Source organism: Schistocerca americana, chromosome 4, assembly GCF_021461395.2.
Source record: "Schistocerca americana isolate TAMUIC-IGC-003095 chromosome 4, iqSchAmer2.1, whole genome shotgun sequence".
Taxonomy (NCBI): Eukaryota; Metazoa; Arthropoda; class Insecta; order Orthoptera; family Acrididae; genus Schistocerca; species Schistocerca americana.
The window spans coordinates 566,989,980-567,015,306 of record NC_060122.1 but is presented as its reverse complement, the minus strand read 5'-3'; the positions used below and the strand labels follow the sequence as shown (position 1 = coordinate 567,015,306).

General features: G+C 34.6%; 1 protein-coding gene across 1 annotated transcript in view; it reads right to left on the bottom strand.

Annotated features, from left to right (window-relative positions):
* LOC124613618 overlaps positions 1-25,327 on the bottom strand; it is a 219,139-nt gene that overhangs the window by 148,143 nt on the left and 45,669 nt on the right. The gene's annotated exons all lie outside the window — the stretch shown is intronic.

The following is a 25,327-nucleotide window of genomic DNA, read 5'->3' as shown; positions in this document are numbered from 1 at the left end:
GCGGCTGTTCTTTGCAGGATACCACGCTGCGCAACAAATTGTACAGATATCTTGCTGTTCTCTCAGTTAGTAAATGATTGTTCTGTATCACATCGCTGCGGGGAAAACAACGACGATCTCGTAAAAGAGAAACAACACCTACAGAAAAACAAACAACTGCTTTATTTGTATACTCAATTGAATAAAGGAAATTAAATAATATTGTGTAACATTATAATGACTACATTAATAGAGGGTCCTCATTGAGAGACATCTAAGATTACGCAATATTGGGCAATATGTTGCCACTGGATTGCAAGAGAGAGACAGGGTAAATATATGCTACAAAATGGAGGGCTGTGACTGACCGTAAATACGAGGAAAAGCTTTCCTTCACTGCGACTCAGAAGGCAAAACAAATGTACATATACTAGAAAATGGAGGGAGAAAGCAAAACAAATATACATCTACCACAAAATGGAGGGCAGTGATTGGCCTAAAACTCGAGGAAGAGCTTTCCTACCCTGCGTCAAGGTAACAATGCGACAGTCGGGAAGGGGCAACGTAAGTGACCGGTAGCATGTTGGGCATATCCTGTTGAGGACTGTAGAATATGCTGTATCAGCTAAATTGTGGCACTGTTTAGAGTTTGTTGAATGTAGCTGCCATTGTTTTGATGCGATAAGAGAATGTAAGAGCGTTACAATTTGCAAATGTCGCAGATGGGTGATAAGTGGTTACGTAAATGTGTTTTGTAAATTAACAGAAATGTAATTGTAGAATTAAAAATGGTATTCCTTCAAAAGTCGTGCGCGCTGAGTGTCGACCACTACCTCCTGTCAAATTTACTTCGTGCTGCACTCTTTACAGCATTTTATTTTGATCCTGAGTACAGAGAATGCATGACCAGTGCGTCTGCTGTGCAGAGAGGGCAACATATTTCGAAAGACGCAGGTCAGTGTATTTCCGGTATCTACAGTAAGATAGGATGGTCGTGGTGTCCCCATGAACAACCTCGCTGAGTTCAGGCCAGCTACCACCAATAGGTTCTGTGAACGGTCTTGACAGCGCAAGGGGAGTGCTGGAACATCTCAGAGTCGTTTGGCCCGGGTGTGAGATTAATTGCACATAAAACATTCTGTTAAGTCACTGAAAGCATTTCTACCAACATATTTCAAATATCTGGCAAGCGACTGAGTAAAGAGTCGCGCGGATTAAAATTCTGAGCTCCTCCCCTCCCCCCCCTTCCCCCATTGTGGCCCAAGTACGCAGATTTCATTGTTCATTTTCTCAGAAGCAGCTACTACATGCAATGGCTCACCACCTACATGGGTCTTGGTGCACTGTGTGTATGCTACTGAATGATGGTCAGTCAGTGAAAGTGAATCAAGCCATCTTTGTCGGCTCGGCGATGGAGAGTTATGCCGATCAGTGATAACCCACATGCAACAAATTATAATATTAAGATCAATTCTGACGAGTGCACTCCCTCCAAAAGACTTTACGGTAAACTGCAAACCTTTCGTTCTTCAGAACATGTTAAAAATCTTAAAATATAAATTGTATAATCTTTATGATTTTTTAAACTTTGATACGTGCTAAAATTTTTAAAAAAATTTTGTGGGTTTCTAGTCGAAAACAATAACAGGCTCTTTTCGTTGTGTAAAGCTTTCTAAAGTCTTTCACATCCAATTAAATTATAAAAAAATTTAATCTTTATTTATCTAGATCGTGAGTTTGTAAAATGATATGACGGGTTAGATATTCAGATCTAAAACAGACAGAAAAAAACATTGTTTGTGAAAAGTTGTGTTTTATCTTCTTAAAATACGTGCAACATGAAGGAAAAATACTCAAGTAGTGAGCCATTAAAACTACAGTGTGTTTCGTGATGCTGCTATTTAAAATAGGAAGCGTCGTGCATATGCTAGAGAGCACCACTGTATGCACTATTGTATAAGAAAATTTATAATATTAAAAAAACTAAACAATATATAAAAGAATGTTAGAAGGTTATTTTATGATAGTAAAAGAGTTGAACAACTTAAAATATAAAATGTGGTGAGAGTATGTAAGAAGATAAAACAATAATTCTAAGGAGCAGGCCGATAATTGATAAGGGAAGGTGTCCAGTTGTAAATAACGAAGTAATTTAAGAAATAAAATGTGAGGTGCAAGAAAGAAATACTGTACCGTCAAAATATATTACCTGTGGCAAAAAATTTTCTCTCTACCTTTCTGTATTTTTCGCTTTATTTTTTAAACTATTTCGTAACATACTGACATGAAATGAACTTCTTGACGGTGCAGCCAGATTGACAGAGTTTGATTGAAGTGATAAGTGTTCGCTTAGCTCGGAAGGTGTTGTCCCATTTTGAAGCTGAGATACAGCAGGGGGCCCCGCCCAGATCCAAACGCCTGATGGCACTTCAACGAAGGCCTACACACATTCATGTTACGTACAAGCGGATTTGTTGTTGTGCTGACAGCTCACGAATTCAGATAAACCGTTTTCCACATGCATAGCACACAACTGCACTAACAGTCTCTTACTACTACCCGGGCGATGCTGAGAGAATTAGATTAGGAAATGAGACACTTAAAGTAGTAAAGGAGTTTTACTATTTAGACAAGAAGAGAACAGAATCTTTCGAAATGTAGTGCTACAAAAGATTGCTGAAGATTAGATGGGTAGATCACATAACTATTGAGAAGGTATTGAATGGAATTGGGGAGAAGGGGAGTTTGTGGCACAACCTGACTAGAAGAAGGGATAGGTTGGTAGGACATGTTCTGAGGCATCAAGGGGTCACCAATTTAGTACTGGAGGGCAGCATGGAGGACAAAAATCGTAGAGGGAGGCTAAGAGATGAATACACTAAGCAGATTCAGAAGGATGAAAGGTGCAGTAGGTACTGGGAGATGAAGAAGCTTGCACAAGATAGAGTAGCATGGAGAGCTGCATCAGACCAGTCTCAGGACTGAAGACCACAACAACAACAACAACTATTACCCGGTTCGGTATCATACCATCACCTCTGTATCTGTCAAGCATTTCGAAAAATACATTTTTGCTATTGAAAATCGCCTATAAAATATTCGAATTCTTTGCAATTTTCATAAGACAATCGACACGGAACCGCTAGGAAACGCATAACCCATGCTGTGAAGTACGGAACATGGAACAGCATGAGACCAATGCGGGAGTTCCCATGCTGTCCAGAGACAATTCTACCCACAAAATCGCAAACTGTAGTACCGTGCTGAAAACCGGGACGTGTACTGTAATGGTGTGTCATTCAAAGGTAGGTATTGCAAATTCAACCCACCAATGATAAAGACGATATGATAGGAAATCCAGCGTCCATGAGTACAATGTCGGTGGGAAAAAAAACAAAACCTGACGATGACAAAGAGCACCAAGATAATGTCACCGTGTCGTCACCAGACAGTCTTCTACCTCCAGGATCAGGCTTGCTATCAGTCTGCACGAGGAATGGGTTACGTTGCAGGGAGCACCATCGCTTATCCGTGAACATGGAAGATGTCACTCTGCAGCCACATGACACAAAACGACATCAACACGTCATGCTACTATCGCCTCAGTTGCCAATAACTGCACATAACGCTGATCCCGTCGTGTTGTGACATGAATTGAATATCCACATCCAATTATGTCCAAGCCCTGCCAAACAGGCCTTGAGATTGTATTGGTAATTTGTAAACTAAAGAAATAAGCATAGCTTTTCCGTACCTTTCTCATTTTTTTAATATCGTCTACTACATTTTGGCGCCCAGCTTTGTGCCATTTGCATATCAGTGTATCAATCAATTTATTTTCGTAAATTTTGGTGCCCAGTTTCGGGAGATTAGCACACAAATCCCTCAGTAAATTTAGTTATCTACAAAATTTTGAGACCCGGAATGGGTTGGCCTTAATAGAAATTCAGTTCACTATGTTTTTGGCGTCCAGCGTGAGGCGTCCAGAGTGGGGCAAACTCAATTGCAATAAGCAGCTCGTTTGACTATCCTTTTGAGCCCAGCGTGGTGCCCAGTTTAATTTGATCTTCCTTTCATTGTCATTCTGAAGACTTCGAAATTAATACACACGACTCGAAAAAAGTTAGCCTCCCATAGCGGTAGAGGAAACGGTAGCCTATTTGTATGCAATATTAGCTACAAGGATGATGCTGCTGCTCATGATGATGATGGTGTGTGTGTGTGTGTGAGTGAGTGTGTGTGTTTGAATGAACACGTAAACATGTAGCAATTCAATGTAAGAAAAGATCTGAGGAAAATTCTGGTCCTACGTAAAATCGCTAAGCGAGGCTAAGGCTTCCATTCAGTCGCTTGTTGACTGTTGTGGTGTGGCAGTTGAAGAAAGCAAAAAGAAAGCCGAAGTTTTAAATTTCATGTTCAAGAAATCGTTTACACAGGAGAACCGTGCGAACATACCTTCAGCTGACCATCGGACAGAGTCCCGTACGGACAACATAGTAATAAGCATGGCGAAGAGAAATAACTGAAAGATTTGAAAGTAAATAAATCACCAGGATCGGATCGAATCCCAATTCGGTTTTACAGAGAGTAATCTACGGCATTAGCCCCTTAACCTAACCTGCTCGTATCGTGAATCGCTCGCCCATTTTACAAGTTCCAAGCGTCTGGGAATAAGCGCAGGTGATTCCAGTATACGAGAAAGATAGAAGAACATTCCTGCAAAATTATTGACTAATATCCCTAAATTCGGTTTGATGCAGGATCTTTGAACATATTCTCAGATCGAATATAATAAAATTTCTTGAGTCTGGGAAGCTTATAATAGGTTTGTTTATAAATAAATAAATCTTCTGCTACCAGTCACGATTTTCTTTATTTTACTATTTGCACGACGCGTTTCGAGAAATAATTCCCATTTTCAAGTGCGTTTTTATGATGTGTGTTAAGCCATTTCTTTTGATGTTGTCAGTGTGTGTGAGTCTGCTTCATTTTGTTGACTTTTACTGTAATACATAAGAAACGCGATTTTTAGTTGGGTGTCAATATTTCTGTGAGGTTAGTGGCTAAAGTTTGAGAACAATTTGTACTTACAATTTTCTAATGATCCATTTGTGTAGAGAGTCACACACACTTAACATCACACACAACTTGTACATTTTACACATCGAAAATATCTGATATAAACAAAACAGTTACAAAGATCTTCTTATAGGTAGTTCACAGAGATAACATTATAGGTCTTCCACAGATTATGATATGCTGTTGTACAGAGGTTAATTTATCTTTACAATTTGGCTCATGAATTACTTATACTGATTTTACATTTGTGCTTATTTCTATGTTTTACTATTTTTATTTAAGTATATTATCAAAACATCTGAAGAAATTCACTGATTCATTTTCAAGTTTTTCATTTAATATTTTATCTTCATATTTTCTATAATGTGAATATATCTCCAGTTCTTCAAGCAAATCCATTTTATGTCCTTTATCTAGTCGGTGGAGTACTTTGACATTTTGCTCTATTTTTCCAAATGGGTGTCCTGTATTATGTATGTGTGTTGCTATTGCTGATGTAGCGTGTTTGTTGTGGGTGTATGCTCTAATGTGCTCTGTGTACCTGGTGTTGATATTTCGGCCTGTTTGTCCTATGTAGAACTTGGAGCATTCCTGGCATGTTACCTTGTATATTCCACAGTCTGAATATGGATCATGATTACACTTTATATTATGTATTAGTTTTTGGTGTAGTTTATTGGATGTAGAAAACCCAATTTTTACTCTGTGATTTTTGAAAATATTTGCAATCTTCTGTGATACATTGCCTATGTATGGAATGCTAGATATATATTTGTTTTTCTCTTTTTCTTCTGTGGTGCAGTTTGTACCTGGGTTTCTCTTAATTTTGTCTAAGATTGTGTCAACCATGGAAGCATTGTAACCATTGGCAACTGCAATCTTCTTCACTGTGTTTATTTCTTGTTGCATATTTTCTTGGTTCAATGGTATTTTTGTTGCCCTATGCAGCATTGACCTGTAAGCTGCCTGTTTATGAATATTTGGGTGACATGAGGTTGCAGGGATTGTGGTGTCAGTCATTGTGTTTTTCCTATAAATTTTGAATGTGCATGTGTTGTTGTGTCTTGTAATATTTAGGTCCAGAAAGTTGATACTTTTATTTTGCTCATGTTCCACTGTAAATTTGATTTTCTCATTTAGATTATTGAAATGATTAAGAATGTCTGTGATGTCTTTGGTATCTCCTTTCACTAACAGTAGTGTGTCATCTACATATCTCCTATAAAATTCTATTTTCTTTAGGCAGGGTTCTTGGCTGTCAAATAATTTTTGTTCTAAGTGATTTAAGTATATGTCAGCTATGGTACCGGATATACATGATCCCATTGCTAGGCCATCTGGTTGCTTATAAATGTTGTCATTAAAGGTAAAGTAGTTGTAACTTAGGGTTAGCTGAAGGAGTTCCATAAATTCTACAATCTCTGTGTATGAAAGTTTCTTGTGTTGCATAAGGTTCTTTTGTATTACTGTTAGAGCTTCTTGTATGGGTATGTTTGAATAAAGGTTGGTGATGTCAAGTGATATAAACTGTGCATCTTGGGGGAGCTTTCTGGTTCTTAGTTCTTTGGCTAGAATCATGCTGTTTTTTATGGCATATGTTGTTTCATATGTATAATTTTTCACCAGTATGTTATTCAGTTTTTGAGACAGTTTGTATGCTGGGCTGTTTATAGATTTGACCACAGGACGTATCGGGTATCCATTTTTGTGTATTTTTGGTTGTGCTCTTAGGTGTGGTGCTTTTGGATTCATACATGTAAAGTATTTCTTTTCATTTTCTGTCAACAGGAAATGTGTGTTCTTTAATTGTTCCTTAATTTTACTTTGGAATTGTTTGGTTGGGTCTTTTTCAATGTGCTGAATGTTATTAGCAGCAAAAAATTCATTTGTTTTGTCTATGTATTCTTTTTCTTTCAGCACAACTAATGTATTACTTTTGTCTGACTTTACAACTATGGATTGGTTGTTTTCCAGTTTATTGTTTATAGATTTTAAAGTTTTTGTATCATTTATTGTATATTTAGATCTAAACTTATCTTTATTCATTTCTTTCTCAAGAAGCTTGCTTACTTTGTGTCCTATTGCTGCTTTTGTATTTGAATTTAATTTTGCAGCATCTGCTGCACTTTTAGTTGCAGCTATAACCTGTTTCAGTGTATGGTTGTTGAGGTTAGGTTCTACGTTGTATTTTAGTCCTTTTTGGAGTAGATCGTTTTCTCTTTGGTTGAACTTTATGTCAGTGTTGTTTACCACTCTACTGTAAAATGTGTGTTTGTTTTTGTCAGTTATCTCAAGGTTGGATCTCTTGTCTTGTTTGGATGTCAAGGTCTGTAGTTTCTTGTTGTGTGTGTTGCAAATCGTCAAGTACTCTTTGTCGACTACTTCCTGGATATGCCTGCAAATTCTGTCATAAACTGTAGGATCCATGTTGTTTGCTGCTTCTATCTGCATGTTGAGTAGCTTTCTGTTTAGTAAGTCCTTTTTCTTATGTAACTGCCTTATTTCGGTTTTCAGCCAGAGTTTTTCTGCTTTATGTTTTATAAGTTTTGCTATGTTGCTGCTAGAACATATTTTCACTTTTATATATTTCGGAATTATGCCTAGTTGTTGACAGTGCTTGTTGAATCTTATGTGTGCCACTGTTTTTAGTACTTTCATTTTGAGGTTTTTGTATTTATATATAGCTTTCATTGCCTGGCTTGGCACTAATAATCTGATTTGATCCATTATAAATGGTTTTTGAAAGCCTGCGACTGTAGATACAATAGGTTTGTTTATAAATAAATAAATCTTCTGCTACCAGTCACGATTTTCTTTATTTTACTATTTGCACGACGCGTTTCGAGAAATAATTCCCATTTTCAAGTGCGTTTTTATGATGTGTGTTAAGCCATTTCTTTTGATGTTGTCAGTGTGTGTGAGTCTGCTTCATTTTGTTGACTTTTACTGTAATACATAAGAAACGCGATTTTTAGTTGGGTGTCAATATTTCTGTGAGGTTAGTGGCTAAAGTTTGAGAACAATTTGTACTTACAATTTTCTAATGGTCCATTTGTGTAGAGAGTCACACACACTTAACATCACATACAACTTGTACATTTTACACATCGAAAATATCTGATATAAACAAAACAGTTACAAAGATCTTCTTATAGGTAGTTCACAGAGATAACATTATAGGTCTTCCACAGATTATGATATGCTTTTGTACAGAGGTTAATTTATCTTTACAATTTGGCTCATGAATTACTTATACTGATTTTACATTTGTGCTTATTTCTATGTTTTACTATTTTTATTTAAGTATATTATCAAAACATCTGAAGAAATTCACTGATTCATTTTCAAGTTTTTCATTTAATATTTTATCTTCATATTTTCTATAATGTGAATATATCTCCAGTTCTTCAAGCAAATCCATTTTATGTCCTTTATCTAGTCGGTGGAGTACTTTGACATTTTGCTCTATTTTTCCAAATGGGTGTCCTGTATTATGTATGTGTGTTGCTATTGCTGATGTAGCGTGTTTGTTGTGGGTGTATGCTCTAATGTGCTCTGTGTACCTGGTGTTGATATTTCGGCCTGTTTGTCCTATGTAGAACTTGGAGCATTCCTGGCATGTTACCTTGTATATTCCACAGTCTGAATATGGATCATGATTACACTTTATATTATGTATTAGTTTTTGGTGTAGTTTATTGGATGTAGAAAACCCAATTTTTACTCTGTGATTTTTGAAAATATTTGCAATCTTCTGTGATACATTGCCTATGTATGGAATGCTAGATATATATTTGTTTTTCTCTTTTTCTTCTGTGGTGCAGTTTGTACCTGGGTTTCTCTTAATTTTGTCTAAGATTGTGTCAACCATGGAAGCATTGTAACCATTGGCAACTGCAATCTTCTTCACTGTGTTTATTTCTTGTTGCATATTTTCATGGTTCAATGGTATTTTTGTTGCCCTATGCAGCATTGACCTGTAAGCTGCCTGTTTATGAATATTTGGGTGACATGAGGTTGCAGGGATTGTGGTGTCAGTCATTGTGTTTTTCCTATAAATTTTGAATGTGCATGTGTTGTTGTGTCTTGTAATATTTAGGTCCAGAAAGTTGATACTTTTATTTTGCTCATGTTCCACTGTAAATTTGATTTTCTCATTTAGATTATTGAAATGATTAAGAATGTCTGTGATGTCTTTGGTATCTCCTTTCACTAACAGTAGTGTGTCATCTACATATCTCCTATAAAATTCTATTTTCTTTAGGCAGGGTTCTTGGCTGTCAAATAATTTTTGTTCTAAGTGATTTAAGTATATGTCAGCTATGGTACCGGATATACATGATCCCATTGCTAGGCCATCTGGTTGCTTATAAATGTTGTCATTAAAGGTAAAGTAGTTGTAACTTAGGGTTAGCTGAAGGAGTTCCATAAATTCTACAATCTCTGTGTATGAAAGTTTCTTGTGTTGCATAAGGTTCTTTTGTATTACTGTTAGAGCTTCTTGTATGGGTATGTTTGAATAAAGGTTGGTGATGTCAAGTGATATAAACTGTGCATCTTGGGGGAGCTTTCTGGTTCTTAGTTCTTTGGCTAGAATCATGCTGTTTTTTATGGCATACGTTGTTTCATATGTATAATTTTTCACCAGTATGTTATTCAGTTTTTGAGACAGTTTGTATGCTGGGCTGTTTATAGATTTGACCACAGGACGTATCGGGTATCCATTTTTGTGTATTTTTGGTTGTGCTCTTAGGCGTGGTGCTTTTGGATTCATACATGTAAGGTATTTCTTTTCATTTTCTGTCAACAGGAAATGTGTGTTCTTTAATTGTTCCTTAATTTTACTTTGGAATTGTTTGGTTGGGTCTTTTTCAATGTGCTGAATGTTATTAGCAGCAAAAAATTCATTTGTTTTGTCTATGTATTCTTTTTCTTTCAGCACAACTAATGTATTACTTTTGTCTGACTTTACAACTATGGATTGGTTGTTTTCCAGTTTATTGTTTATAGATTTTAAAGTTTTTGTATCATTTATTGTATATTTAGATCTAAACTTATCTTTATTCATTTCTTTCTCAAGAAGCTTGCTTACTTTGTGTCCTATTGCTGCTTTTGTATTTGAATTTAATTTTGCAGCATCTGCTGCACTTTTAGTTGCAGCTATAACCTGTTTCAGTGTATGGTTGTTGAGGTTAGGTTCTACGTTGTATTTTAGTCCTTTTTGGAGTAGATCGTTTTCTCTTTGGTTGAACTTTATGTCAGTGTTGTTTACCACTCTACTGTAAAATGTGTGTTTGTTTTTGTCAGTTATCTCAAGGTTGGATCTCTTGTCTTGTTTGGATGTCAAGGTCTGTAGTTTCTTGTTGTGTGTGTTGCAAATCGTCAAGTACTCTTTGTCGACTACTTCCTGGATATGCCTGCAAATTCTGTCATAAACTGTAGGTTCCATGTTGTTTGCTGCTTCTATCTGCATGTTGAGTAGCTTTCTGTTTAGTAAGTCCTTTTTCTTATGTAACTGCCTTATTTCGGTTTTCAGCCAGAGTTTTTCTGCTTTATGTTTTATAAGTTTTGCTATGTTGCTGCTAGAACATATTTTCACTTTTATATATTTCGGAATTATGCCTAGTTGTTGACAGTGCTTGTTGAATCTTATGTGTGCCACTGTTTTTAGTACTTTCATTTTGAGGTTTTTGTATTTATATATAGCTTTCATTGCCTGGCTTGGCACTAATAATCTGATTTGATCCATTATAAATGGTTTTTGAAAGCCTGCGACTGTAGATACAATAGGTTTGTTTATAAATAAATAAATCTTCTGCTACCAGTCACGATTTTCTTTATTTTACTATTTGCACGACGCGTTTCGAGAAATAATTCCCATTTTCAAGTGCGTTTTTATGATGTGTGTTAAGCCATTTCTTTTGATGTTGTCAGTGTGTGTGAGTCTGCTTCATTTTGTTGACTTTTACTGTAATACATAAGAAACGCGATTTTTAGTTGGGTGTCAATATTTCTGTGAGGTTAGTGGCTAAAGTTTGAGAACAATTTGTACTTACAATTTTCTAATGGTCCATTTGTGTAGAGTCACACACACTTAACATCACACACAACTTGTACATTTTACACATCGAAAATATCTGATATAAACAAAACAGTTACAAAGATCTTCTTATAGGTAGTTCACAGAGATAACATTATAGGTCTTCCACAGATTATGATATGCTTTTGTACAGAGGTTATATTATCTTTACAATTTGGCTCATGAATTACTTATACTGATTTTACATTTGTGCTTATTTCTATGTTTTACTATTTTTATTTAAGTATATTATCAAAACATCTGAAGAAATTCACTGATTCATTTTCAAGTTTTTCATTTAATATTTTATCTTCATATTTTCTATAATGTGAATATATCTCCAGTTCTTCAAGCAAATCCATTTTATGTCCTTTATCTAGTCGGTGGAGTACTTTGACATTTTGCTCTATTTTTCCAAATGGGTGTCCTGTATTATGTATGTGTGTTGCTATTGCCGATGTAGCGTGTTTGTTGTGGGTGTATGCTCTAATGTGCTCTGTGTACCTGGTGTTGATATTTCGGCCTGTTTGTCCTATGTAGAACTTGGAGCATTCCTGGCATGTTACCTCGTATATTCCACAGTCTGAATATGGATCATGATTACACTTTATATTATGTATTAGTTTTTGGTGTAGTTTATTGGATGTAGAAAACCCAATTTTTACTCTGTGATTTTTGAAAATATTTGCAATCTTCTGTGATACATTGCCTATGTATGGAATGCTAGATATATATTTGTTTTTCTCTTTTTCTTCTGTGGTGCAGTTTGTACCTGGGTTTCTCTTAATTTTGTCTAAGATTGTGTCAACCATGGAAGCATTGTAACCATTGGCAACTGCAATCTTATTCACTGTGTTTATTTCTTGTTGCATATTTTCTTGGTTCAATGGTATTTTTGTTGCCCTATGCAGCATTGACCTGTAAGCTGCCTGTTTATGAATATTTGGGTGACATGAGGTTGCAGGGATTGTGGTGTCAGTCATTGTGTTTTTCCTATAAATTTTGAATGTGCATGTGTTGTTGTGTCTTGTAATATTTAGGTCCAGAAAGTTGATACTTTTATTTTGCTCATGTTCCACTGTAAATTTGATTTTCTCATTTAGATTATTGAAATGATTAAGAATGTCTGTGATGTCTTTGGTATCTCCTTTCACTAACAGTAGTGTGTCATCTACATATCTCCTATAAAATTCTATTTTCCTTAGGCAGGGTTCTTGGCTGTCAAATAATTTTTGTTCTAAGTGATTTAAGTATATGTCAGCTATGGTACCGGATATACATGATCCCATTGCTAGGCCATCTGGTTGCTTATAAATGTTGTCATTAAAGGTAAAGTAGTTGTAACTTAGGGTTAGCTGAAGGAGTTCCATAAATTCTACAATCTCTGTGTATGAAAGTTTCTTGTGTTGCATAAGGTTCTTTTGTATTACTGTTAGAGCTTCTTGTATGGGTATGATTGAATAAAGGTTGGTGATGTCAAGTGATATAAACTGTGCATCTTGGGGGAGCTTTCTGGTTCTTAGTTCTTTGGCTAGAATCATGCTGTTTTTTATGGCATATGTTGTTTCATATGTATAATTTTTCACCAGTATGTTATTCAGTTTTTGAGACAGTTTGTATGCTGGGCTGTTTACAGATTTGACCACAGGACGTATCGGGTATCCCTTTTTGTGTATTTTTGGTTGTGCTCTTAGGCGTGGTGCTTTTGGATTCATACATGTAAGGTATTTCTTTTCATTTTCTGTCAACAGGATATGTGTGTTCTTTAATTGTTCCTTAATTTTACTTTGGAATTGTTTGGTTGGGTCTTTTTCAATGTGCTGAATGTTATTAGCAGCAAAAAATTCATTTGTTTTGTCTATGTATTCTTTTTCTTTCATCACAACTAATGTATTACTTTTGTCTGACTTTACAACTATGGATTGGTTGTTTTCCAGTTTATTGTTTATAGATTTTAAAGTTTTTGTATCATTTATTGTATATTTAGATCTAAACTTATCTTTATTCATTTCTTTCTCAAGAAGCTTGCTTACTTTGTGTCCTATTGCTGCTTTTGTATTTGAATTTAATTTTGCAGCATCTGCTGCACTTTTAGTTGCAGCTATAACCTGTTTCAGTGTATGGTTGTTGAGGTTAGGTTCTACGTTGTATTTTAGTCCTTTTTGGAGTAGATCGTTTTCTCTTTGGTTGAACTTTATGTCAGTGTTGTTTACTGCTCTACTGTAAAATGTGTGTTTGGTTTTGTCAGTTATCTCAAGGTTGGATCTCTTGTCTTGTTTGGATGTCAAGGTCTGTAGTTTCTTGTTGTGTGTGTTGCAAATCGTCAAGTACTCTTTGTCGACTACTTCCTGGATATGCCTGCAAATTCTGTCATAAACTGTAGGTTCCATGTTGTTTGCTGCTTCTATCTGCATGTTGAGTAGCTTTCTGTTTAGTAAGTCCTTTTTCTTATGTAACTGCCTTATTTCGGTTTTCAGCCAGAGTTTTTCTGCTTTATGTTTTATAAGTTTTGCTATGTTGCTGCTAGAACATATTTTCACTTTTATATATTTCGGAATTATGCCTAGTTGTTGACAGTGCTTGTTGAATCTTATGTGTGCCACTGTTTTTAGTACTTTCATTTTGAGGTTTTTGTATTTATATATAGCTTTCATTGCCTGGCTTGGCACTAATAATCTGATTTGATCCATTATAAATGGTTTTTGAAAGCCTGCGACTGTAGATACAATAGGTTTGTTTATAAATAAATAAATCTTCTGCTACCAGTCACGATTTTCTTTATTTTACTATTTGCACGACGCGTTTCGAGAAATAATTCCCATTTTCAAGTGCGTTTTTATGATGTGTGTTAAGCCATTTCTTTTGATGTTGTCAGTGTGTGTGAGTCTGCTTCATTTTGTTGACTTTTACTGTAATACATAAGAAACGCGATTTTTAGTTGGGTGTCAATATTTCTGTGAGGTTAGTGGCTAAAGTTTGAGAACAATTTCTACTTACAATTTTCTAATGGTCCATTCGTGTAGAGAGTCACACACACTTAACATCACACACAACTTGTACATTTTACACATCGAAAATATCTGATATAAACAAAACAGTTACAAAGATCTTCTTATAGGTAGTTCACAGAGATAACATTATAGGTCTTCCACAGATTATGATATGCTTTTGTACAGAGGTTAATTTATCTTTACAATTTGGCTCATGAATTACTTATACTGATTTTACATTTGTGCTTATTTCTATGTTTTACTATTTTTATTTAAGTATATTATCAAAACATCTGAAGAAATTCACTGATTCATTTTCAAGTTTTTCATTTAATATTTTATCTTCATATTTTCTATAATGTGAATATATCTCCAGTTCTTCAAGCAAATCCATTTTATGTCCTTTATCCAGTCGGTGGAGTACTTTGACATTTTGCTCTATTTTTCCAAATGGGTGTCCTGTATTATGTATGTGTGTTGCTATTGCTGATGTAGCGTGTTTGTTGTGGGTGTATGCTCTAATGTGCTCTGTGTACCTGGTGTTGATATTTCGGCCTGTTTGTCCTATGTAGAACTTGGAGCATTCCTGGCATGTTACCTTGTATATTCCACAGTCTGAATATGGATCATGATTACACTTTATATTATGTATTAGTTTTTGGTGTAGTTTATTGGATGTAGAAAACCCAATTTTTACTCTGTGATTTTTGAAAATATTTGCAATCTTCTGTGATACATTGCCTATGTATGGAATGCTAGATATATATTTGTTTTTCTCTTTTTCTTCTGTGGTGCAGTTTGTACCTGGGTTTCTCTTAATTTTGTCTAAGATTGTGTCAACCATGGAAGCATTGTAACCATTGGCAACTGCAATCTTCTTCACTGTGTTTATTTCTTGTTGCATATTTTCTTGGTTCAATGGTATTTTTGTTGCCCTATGCAGCATTGACCTGTAAGCTGCCTGTTTATGAATATTTGGGTGACATGAGGTTGCAGGGATTGTGGTGTCAGTCATTGTGTTTTTCCTATAAATTTTGAATGTGCATGTGTTGTTGTGTCTTGTAATATTTAGGTCCAGAAAGTTGATACTTTTATTTTGCTCATGTTCCACTGTAAATTTGATTTTCTCATTTAGATTATTGAAATGATTAAGAATGTCTGTGATGTCTTTGGTATCTCCTTTCACTAACAGTAGTGTGTCATCTACATATCTCCTATAAAATTCTATTTTCTTTAGGCAGGGTTCTTGGCTGTCAAATAATTTTTGTTCTAAGTGATTTAAGTATATGTCAGCTATGGTACCGGATATACATGATCCCATTGCTAGGCCATCTGGTTGCTTATAAATGTTGTCATTAAAGGTAAAGTAGTTGTAACTTAGGGTTAGCTGAAGGAGTTCCATAAATTCTACAATCTCTGTGTATGAAAGTTTCTTGTGTTGCATAAGGTTCTTTTGTATTACTGTTAGAGCTTCTTGTATGGGTATGTTTGAATAAAGGTTGGTGATGTCAAGTGATATAAACTGTGCATCTTGGGGGAGCTTTCTGGTTCTTAGTTCTTTGGCTAGAATCATGCTGTTTTTTATGGCATACGTTGTTTCATATGTATAATTTTTCACCAGTATGTTATTCAGTTTTTGAGACAGTTTGTATGCTGGGCTGTTTATAGATTTGACCACAGGACGTATCGGGTATCCATTTTTGTGTATTTTTGGTTGTGCTCTTAGGCGTGGTGCTTTTGGATTCATACATGTAAGGTATTTCTTTTCATTTTCTGTCAACAGGAAATGTGTGTTCTTTAATTGTTCCTTAATTTTACTTTGGAATTGTTTGGTTGGGTCTTTTTCAATGTGCTGAATGTTATTAGCAGCAAAAAATTCATTTGTTTTGTCTATGTATTCTTTTTCTTTCAGCACAACTAATGTATTACTTTTGTCTGACTTTACAACTATGGATTGGTTGTTTTCCAGTTTATTGTTTATAGATTTTAAAGTTTTTGTATCATTTATTGTATATTTAGATCTAAACTTATCTTTATTCATTTCTTTCTCAAGAAGCTTGCTTACTTTGTGTCCTATTGCTGCTTTTGTATTTGAATTTAATTTTGCAGCATCTGCTGCACTTTTAGTTGCAGCTATAACCTGTTTCAGTGTATGGTTGTTGAGGTTAGGTTCTACGTTGTATTTTAGTCCTTTTTGGAGTAGATCGTTTTCTCTTTGGTTGAACTTTATGTCAGTGTTGTTTACCACTCTACTGTAAAATGTGTGTTTGTTTTTGTCAGTTATCTCAAGGTTGGATCTCTTGTCTTGTTTGGATGTCAAGGTCTGTAGTTTCTTGTTGTGTGTGTTGCAAATCGTCAAGTACTCTTTGTCGACTACTTCCTGGATATGCCTGCAAATTCTGTCATAAACTGTAGGTTCCATGTTGTTTGCTGCTTCTATCTGCATGTTGAGTAGCTTTCTGTTTAGTAAGTCCTTTTTCTTATGTAACTGCCTTATTTCGGTTTTCAGCCAGAGTTTTTCTGCTTTATGTTTTATAAGTTTTGCTATGTTGCTGCTAGAACATATTTTCACTTTTATATATTTCGGAATTATGCCTAGTTGTTGACAGTGCTTGTTGAATCTTATGTGTGCCACTGTTTTTAGTACTTTCATTTTGAGGTTTTTGTATTTATATATAGCTTTCATTGCCTGGCTTGGCACTAATAATCTGATTTGATCCATTATAAATGGTTTTTGAAAGCCTGCGACTGTAGATACAATAGGTTTGTTTATAAATAAATAAATCTTCTGCTACCAGTCACGATTTTCTTTATTTTACTATTTGCACGACGCGTTTCGAGAAATAATTCCCATTTTCAAGTGCGTTTTTATGATGTGTGTTAAGCCATTTCTTTTGATGTTGTCAGTGTGTGTGAGTCTGCTTCATTTTGTTGACTTTTACTGTAATACATAAGAAACGCGATTTTTAGTTGGGTGTCAATATTTCTGTGAGGTTAGTGGCTAAAGTTTGAGAACAATTTGTACTTACAATTTTCTAATGGTCCATTTGTGTAGAGTCACACACACTTAACATCACACACAACTTGTACATTTTACACATCGAAAATATCTGATATAAACAAAACAGTTACAAAGATCTTCTTATAGGTAGTTCACAGAGATAACATTATAGGTCTTCCACAGATTATGATATGCTTTTGTACAGAGGTTAATTTATCTTTACAATTTGGCTCATGAATTACTTATACTGATTTTACATTTGTGCTTATTTCTATGTTTTACTATTTTTATTTAAGTATATTATCAAAACATCTGAAGAAATTCACTGATTCATTTTCAAGTTTTTCATTTAATATTTTATCTTCATATTTTCTATAATGTGAATATATCTCCAGTTCTTCAAGCAAATCCATTTTATGTCCTTTATCTAGTCGGTGGAGTACTTTGACATTTTGCTCTATTTTTCCAAATGGGTGTCCTGTATTATGTATGTGTGTTGCTATTGCCGATGTAGCGTGTTTGTTGTGGGTGTATGCTCTAATGTGCTCTGTGTACCTGGTGTTGATATTTCGGCCTGTTTGTCCTATGTAGAACTTGGAGCATTCCTGGCATGTTACCTCGTATATTCCACAGTCTGAATATGGATCATGATTACACTTTATATTATGTATTAGTTTTTGGTGTAGTTTATTGGATGTAGAAAACCCAATTTTTACTCTGTGATTTTTGAAAATATTTGCAATCTTCTGTGATACATTGCCTATGTATGGAATGCTAGATATATATTTGTTTTTCTCTTTTTCTTCTGTGGTGCAGTTTGTACCTGGGTTTCTCTTAATTTTGTCTAAGATTGTGTCAACCATGGAAGCATTGTAACCATTGGCAACTGCAATCTTCTTCACTGTGTTTATTTCTTGTTGCATATTTTCTTGGTTCAATGGTATTTTTGTTGCCCTATGCAGCATTGACCTGTAAGCTGCCTGTTTATGAATATTTGGGTGACATGAGGTTGCAGGGATTGTGGTGTCAGTCATTGTGTTTTTCCTATAAATTTTGAATGTGCATGTGTTGTTGTGTCTTGTAATATTTAGGTCCAGAAAGTTGATACTTTTATTTTGCTCATGTTCCACTGTAAATTTGATTTTCTCATTTAGATTATTGAAATGATTAAGAATGTCTGTGATGTCTTTGGTATCTCCTTTCACTAACAGTAGTGTGTCATCTACATATCTCCTATAAAATTCTATTTTCCTTAGGCAGGGTTCTTGGCTGTCAAATAATTTTTGTTCTAAGTGATTTAAGTATATGTCAGCTATGGTACCGGATATACATGATCCCATTGCTAGGCCATCTGGTTGCTTATAAATGTTGTCATTAAAGGTAAAGTAGTTGTAACTTAGGGTTAGCTGAAGGAGTTCCATAAATTCTACAATCTCTGTGTATGAAAGTTTCTTGTGTTGCATAAGGTTCTTTTGTATTACTGTTAGAGCTTCTTGTATGGGTATGATTGAATAAAGGTTGGTGATGTCAAGTGATATAAACTGTGCATCTTGGGGGAGCTTTCTGGTTCTTAGTTCTTTGGCTAGAATCATGCTGTTTTTTATGGCATATGTTGTTTCATATGTATAATTTTTCACCAGTATGTTATTCAGTTTTTGAGACAGTATGTATGCTGGGCTGTTTACAGATTTGACCACAGGACGTATCGGGTATCCCTTTTTGTGTATTTTTGGTTGTGCTCTTAGGCGTGGTGCTTTTGGATTCATACATGTAAGGTATTTCTTTTCATTTTCTGTCAACAGGATATGTGTGTTCTTTAATTGTTCCTTAATTTTACTTTGGAATTGTTTGGTTGGGTCTTTTTCAATGTGCTGAATGTTATTAGCAGCAAAAAATTCATTTGTTTTGTCTATGTATTCTTTTTCTTTCATCACAACTAATGTATTACTTTTGTCTGACTTTACAACTATGGATTGGTTGTTTTCCAGTTTATTGTTTATAGATTTTAAAGTTTTTGTATCATTTATTGTATATTTAGATCTAAACTTATCTTTATTCATTTCTTTCTCAAGAAGCTTGCTTACTTTGTGTCCTATTGCTGCTTTTGTATTTGAATTTAATTTTGCAGCATCTGCTGCACTTTTAGTTGCAGCTATAACCTGTTTCAGTGTATGGTTGTTGAGGTTAGGTTCTACGTTGTATTTTAGTCCTTTTTGGAGTAGATCGTTTTCTCTTTGGTTGAACTTTATGTCAGTGTTGTTTACCACTCTACTGTAAAATGTGTGTTTGTTTTTGTCAGTTATCTCAAGGTTGGATCTCTTGTCTTGTTTGGATGTCAAGGTCTGTAGTTTCTTGTTGTGTGTGTTGCAAATCGTCAAGTACTCTTTGTCGACTACTTCCTGGATATGCCTGCAAATTCTGTCATAAACTGTAGGTTCCATGTTGTTTGCTGCTTCTATCTGCATGTTGAGTAGCTTTCTGTTTAGTAAGTCCTTTTTCTTATGTAACTGCCTTATTTCGGTTTTCAGCCAGAGTTTTTCTGCTTTATGTTTTATAAGTTTTGCTATGTTGCTGCTAGAACATATTTTCACTTTTATATATTTCGGAATTATGCCTAGTTGTTGACAGTGCTTGTTGAATCTTATGTGTGCCACTGTTTTTAGTACTTTCATTTTGAGGTTTTTGTATTTATATATAGCTTTCATTGCCTGGCTTGGCACTAATAATCTGATTTGATCCATTATAAATGGTTTTTGAAAGCCTGCGACTGTAGATACAATAGGTTTGTTTATAAATAAATAAATCTTCTGCTACCAGTCACGATTTTCTTTATTTTACTATTTGCACGACGCGTTTCGAGAAATAATTCCCATTTTCAAGTGCGTTTTTATGATGTGTGTTAAGCCATTTCTTTTGATGTTGTCAGTGTGTGTGAGTCTGCTTCATTTTGTTGACTTTTACTGTAATACATAAGAAACGCGATTTTTAGTTGGGTGTCAATATTTCTGTGAGGTTAGTGGCTAAAGTTTGAGAACAATTTCTACTTACAATTTTCTAATGGTCCATTCGTGTAGAGAGTCACACACACTTAACATCACACACAACTTGTACATTTTACACATCGAAAATATCTGATATAAACAAAACAGTTACAAAGATCTTCTTATAGGTAGTTCACAGAGATAACATTATAGGTCTTCCACAGATTATGATATGCTTTTGTACAGAGGTTAATTTATCTTTACAATTTGGCTCATGAATTACTTATACTGATTTTACATTTGTGCTTATTTCTATGTTTTACTATTTTTATTTAAGTATATTATCAAAACATCTGAAGAAATTCACTGATTCATTTTCAAGTTTTTCATTTAATATTTTATCTTCATATTTTCTATAATGTGAATATATCTCCAGTTCTTCAAGCAAATCCATTTTATGTCCTTTATCCAGTCGGTGGAGTACTTTGACATTTTGCTCTATTTTTCCAAATGGGTGTCCTGTATTATGTATGTGTGTTGCTATTGCTGATGTAGCGTGTTTGTTGTGGGTGTATGCTCTAATGTGCTCTGTGTACCTGGTGTTGATATTTCGGCGTGTTTGTCCTATGTAGAACTTGGAGCATTCCTGGCATGTTACCTTGTATATTCCACAGTCTGAATATGGATCATGATTACACTTTATATTATGTATTAGTTTTTGGTGTAGTTTATTGGATGTAGAAAACCCAATTTTTACTCTGTGATTTTTGAAAATATTTGCAATCTTCTGTGATACATTGCCTATGTATGGAATGCTAGATATATATTTGTTTTTCTCTTTTTCTTCTGTGGTGCAGTTTGTACCTGGGTTTCTCTTAATTTTGTCTAAGATTGTGTCAACCATGGAAGCATTGTAACCATTGGCAACTGCAATCTTCTTCACTGTGTTTATTTCTTGTTGCATATTTTCTTGGTTCAATGGTATTTTTGTTGCCCTATGCAGCATTGACCTGTAAGCTGCCTGTTTATGAATATTTGGGTGACATGAGGTTGCAGGGATTGTGGTGTCAGTCATTGTGTTTTTCCTATAAATTTTGAATGTGCATGTGTTGTTGTGTCTTGTAATATTTAGGTCCAGAAAGTTGATACTTTTATTTTGCTCATGTTCCACTGTAAATTTGATTTTCTCATTTAGATTATTGAAATGATTAAGAATGTCTGTGATGTCTTTGGTATCTCCTTTCACTAACAGTAGTGTGTCATCTACATATCTCCTATAAAATTCTATTTTCTTTAGGCAGGGTTCTTGGCTGTCAAATAATTTTTGTTCTAAGTGATTTAAGTATATGTCAGCTATGGTACCGGATATACATGATCCCATTGCTAGGCCATCTGGTTGCTTATAAATGTTGTCATTAAAGGTAAAGTAGTTGTAACTTAGGGTTAGCTGAAGGAGTTCCATAAATTCTACAATCTCTGTGTATGAAAGTTTCTTGTGTTGCATAAGGTTCTTTTGTATTACTGTTAGAGCTTCTTGTATGGGTATGTTTGAATAAAGGTTGGTGATGTCAAGTGATATAAACTGTGCATCTTGGGGGAGCTTTCTGGTTCTTAGTTCTTTGGCTAGAATCATGCTGTTTTTTATGGCATATGTTGTTTCATATGTATAATTTTTCACCAGTATGTTATTCAGTTTTTGAGACAGTTTGTATGCTGGGCTGTTTACAGATTTGACCACAGGACGTATCGGGTATCCATTTTTGTGTATTTTTGGTTGTGCTCTTAGGCGTGGTGCTTTTGGATTCATACATGTAAGGTATTTCTTTTCATTTTCTGTCAACAGGAAATGTGTGTTCTTTAATTGTTCCTTAATTTTACTTTGGAATTGTTTGGTTGGGTCTTTTTCAATGTGCTGAATGTTATTAGCAGCAAAAAATTCATTTGTTTTGTCTATGTATTCTTTTTCTTTCATCACAACTAATGTATTACTTTTGTCTGACTTTACAACTATGGATTGGTTGTTTTCCAGTTTATTGTTTATAGATTTTAAAGTTTTTGTATCATTTATTGTATATTTAGATCTAAACTTATCTTTATTCATTTCTTTCTCAAGAAGCTTGCTTACTTTGTGTCCTATTGCTGCTTTTGTATTTGAATTTAATTTTGCAGCATCTGCTGCACTTTTAGTTGCAGCTATAACCTGTTTCAGTGTATGGTTGTTGAGGTTAGGTTCTACGTTGTATTTTAGTCCTTTTTGGAGTAGATCGTTTTCTCTTTGGTTGAACTTTATGTCAGTGTTGTTTACCACTCTACTGTAAAATGTGTGTTTGTTTTTGTCAGTTATCTCAAGGTTGGATCTCTTGTCTTGTTTGGATGTCAAGGTCTGTAGTTTCTTGTTGTGTGTGTTGCAAATCGTCAAGTACTCTTTGTCGACTACTTCCTGGATATGCCTGCAAATTCTGTCATAAACTGTAGGTTCCATGTTGTTTGCTGCTTCTATCTGCATGTTGAGTAGCTTTCTGTTTAGTAAGTCCTTTTTCTTATGTAACTGCCTTATTTCGGTTTTCAGCCAGAGTTTTTCTGCTTTATGTTTTATAAGTTTTGCTATGTTGCTGCTAGAACATATTTTCACTTTTATATATTTCGGAATTATGCCTAGTTGTTGACAGTGCTTGTTGAATCTTATGTGTGCCACTGTTTTTAGTACTTTCATTTTGAGGTTTTTGTATTTATATATAGCTTTCATTGCCTGGCTTGGCACTAATAATCTGATTTGATCCATTATAAATGGTTTTTGAAAGCCTGCGACTGTAGATACAATAGGTTTGTTTATAAATAAATAAATCTTCTGCTACCAGTCACGATTTTCTTTATTTTACTATTTGCACGACGCGTTTCGAGAAATAATTCCCATTTTCAAGTGCGTTTTTATGATGTGTGTTAAGCCATTTCTTTTGATGTTGTCAGTGTGTGTGAGTCTGCTTCATTTTGTTGACTTTTACTGTAATACATAAGAAACGCGATTTTTAGTTGGGTGTCAATATTTCTGTGAGGTTAGTGGCTAAAGTTTGAGAACAATTTGTACTTACAATTTTCTAATGGTCCATTTGTGTAGAGAGTCACACACACACTTAACATCACATACAACTTGTACATTTTACACATCGAAAATATCTGATATAAACAAAACAGTTACAAAGATCTTCTTATAGGTAGTTCACAGAGATAACATTATAGGTCTTCCACAGATTATGATATGCTTTTGTACAGAGGTTAATTTATCTTTACAATTTGGCTCATGAATTACTTATACTGATTTTACATTTGTGCTTATTTCTATGTTTTTCTATTTTTATTTAAGTATATTATCAAAACATCTGAAGAAATTCACTGATTCATTTTCAAGTTTTTCATTTAATATTTTATCTTCATATTTTCTATAATGTGAATATATCTCCAGTTCTTCAAGCAAATCCATTTTATGTCCTTTATCTAGTCGGTGGAGTACTTTGACATTTTGCTCTATTTTTCCAAATGGGTGTCCTGTATTATGTATGTGTGTTGCTATTGCTGATGTAGCGTGTTTGTTGTGGGTGTATGCTCTAATGTGCTCTGTGTACCTGGTGTTGATATTTCGGTCTGTTTGTCCTATGTAGAACTTGGAGCATTCCTGGCATGTTACCTTGTATATTCCACAGTCTGAATATGGATCATGATTACACTTTATATTATGTATTAGTTTTTGGTGTAGTTTATAGGATGTAGAAAACCCAATTTTTACTCTGTGATTTTTGAAAATATTTGCAATCTTCTGTGATACATTGCCTATGTATGGAATGCTAGATAAATATTTGTTTTTCTCTTTTTCTTCTGTGGTGCAGTTTGTACCTGGGTTTCTCTTAATTTTGTCTAAGATTGTGTCAACCATGGAAGCATTGTAACCATTGGCAACTGCAATCTTCTTCACTGTGTTTATTTCTTGTTGCATATTTTCTTGGTTCAATGGTATTTTTGTTGCCCTATGCAGCATTGACCTGTAAGCTGCCTGTTTATGAATATTTGGGTGACATGAGGTAGCAGGGATTGTGGTGTCAGTCATAGTGTTTTTCCTATAAATTTTGAATGTGCATGTGTTGTTGTGTCTTGTAATATTTAGGTCCAGAAAGTTGATACTTTTATTTTGCTCATGTTCCACTGTAAATTTGATTTTCTCATTTAGATTATTGAAATGATTAAGAATGTCTGTGATGTCTTTGGTATCTCCTTTCACTAACAGTAGTGTGTCATCTACATATCTCCTATAAAATTCTATTTTTCTTTAGGCAGGGTTCTTGGCTGTCAAATAATTTTTGTTCTAAGTGATTTAAGTATATGTCAGCTATGGTACCGGATATACATGATCCCATTGCTAGGCCATCTGGTTGCTTATAAATGTTGTCATTAAAGGTAAAGTAGTTGTAACTTAGGGTTAGGTGAAGGAGTTCCATAAATTCTACAATCTCTGTGTATGAAAGTTTCTTGTGTTGCATAAGGTTCTTTTGTATTACTGTTAGAGCTTCTTGTATGGGTATGTTTGAATAAAGGTTGGTGATGTCAAGTGATATAAACTGTGCATCTTGGGGGAGCTTTCTGGTTCTTAGTTCTTTGGCTAGAATCATGCTGTTTTTTATGGCATATGTTGTTTCATATGTATAATTTTTCACCAGTATGCTATTCAGTTTTTGAGACAGTTTGTATGCTGGGCTGTTTATAGATTTGACCACAGGACGTATCGGGTATCCATTTTTGTGTATTTTTGGTTGTGCTCTTAGGCGTGGTGCTTTTGGATTCATACATGTAAGGTATTTCTTTTCATTTTCTGTCAACAGGAAATGTGTGTTCTTTAATTGTTCCTTAATTTTACTTTGGAATTGTTTGGTTGGGTCTTTTTCAATGTGCTGAATGTTATTAGCAGCAAAAAATTCATTTGTTTTGTCTATGTATTCTTTTTCTTTCATCACAACTAATGTATTACTTTTGTCTGACTTTACAACTATGGATTGGTTGTTTTCCAGTTTATTGTTTATAGATTTTAAAGTTTTTGTATCATTTATTGTATATTTAGATCTAAACTTATCTTTATTCATTTCTTTCTCAAGAAGCTTGCTTACTTTGTGTCCTATTGCTGCTTTTGTATTTGAATTTAATTTTGCAGCATCTGCTGCACTTTTAGTTGCAG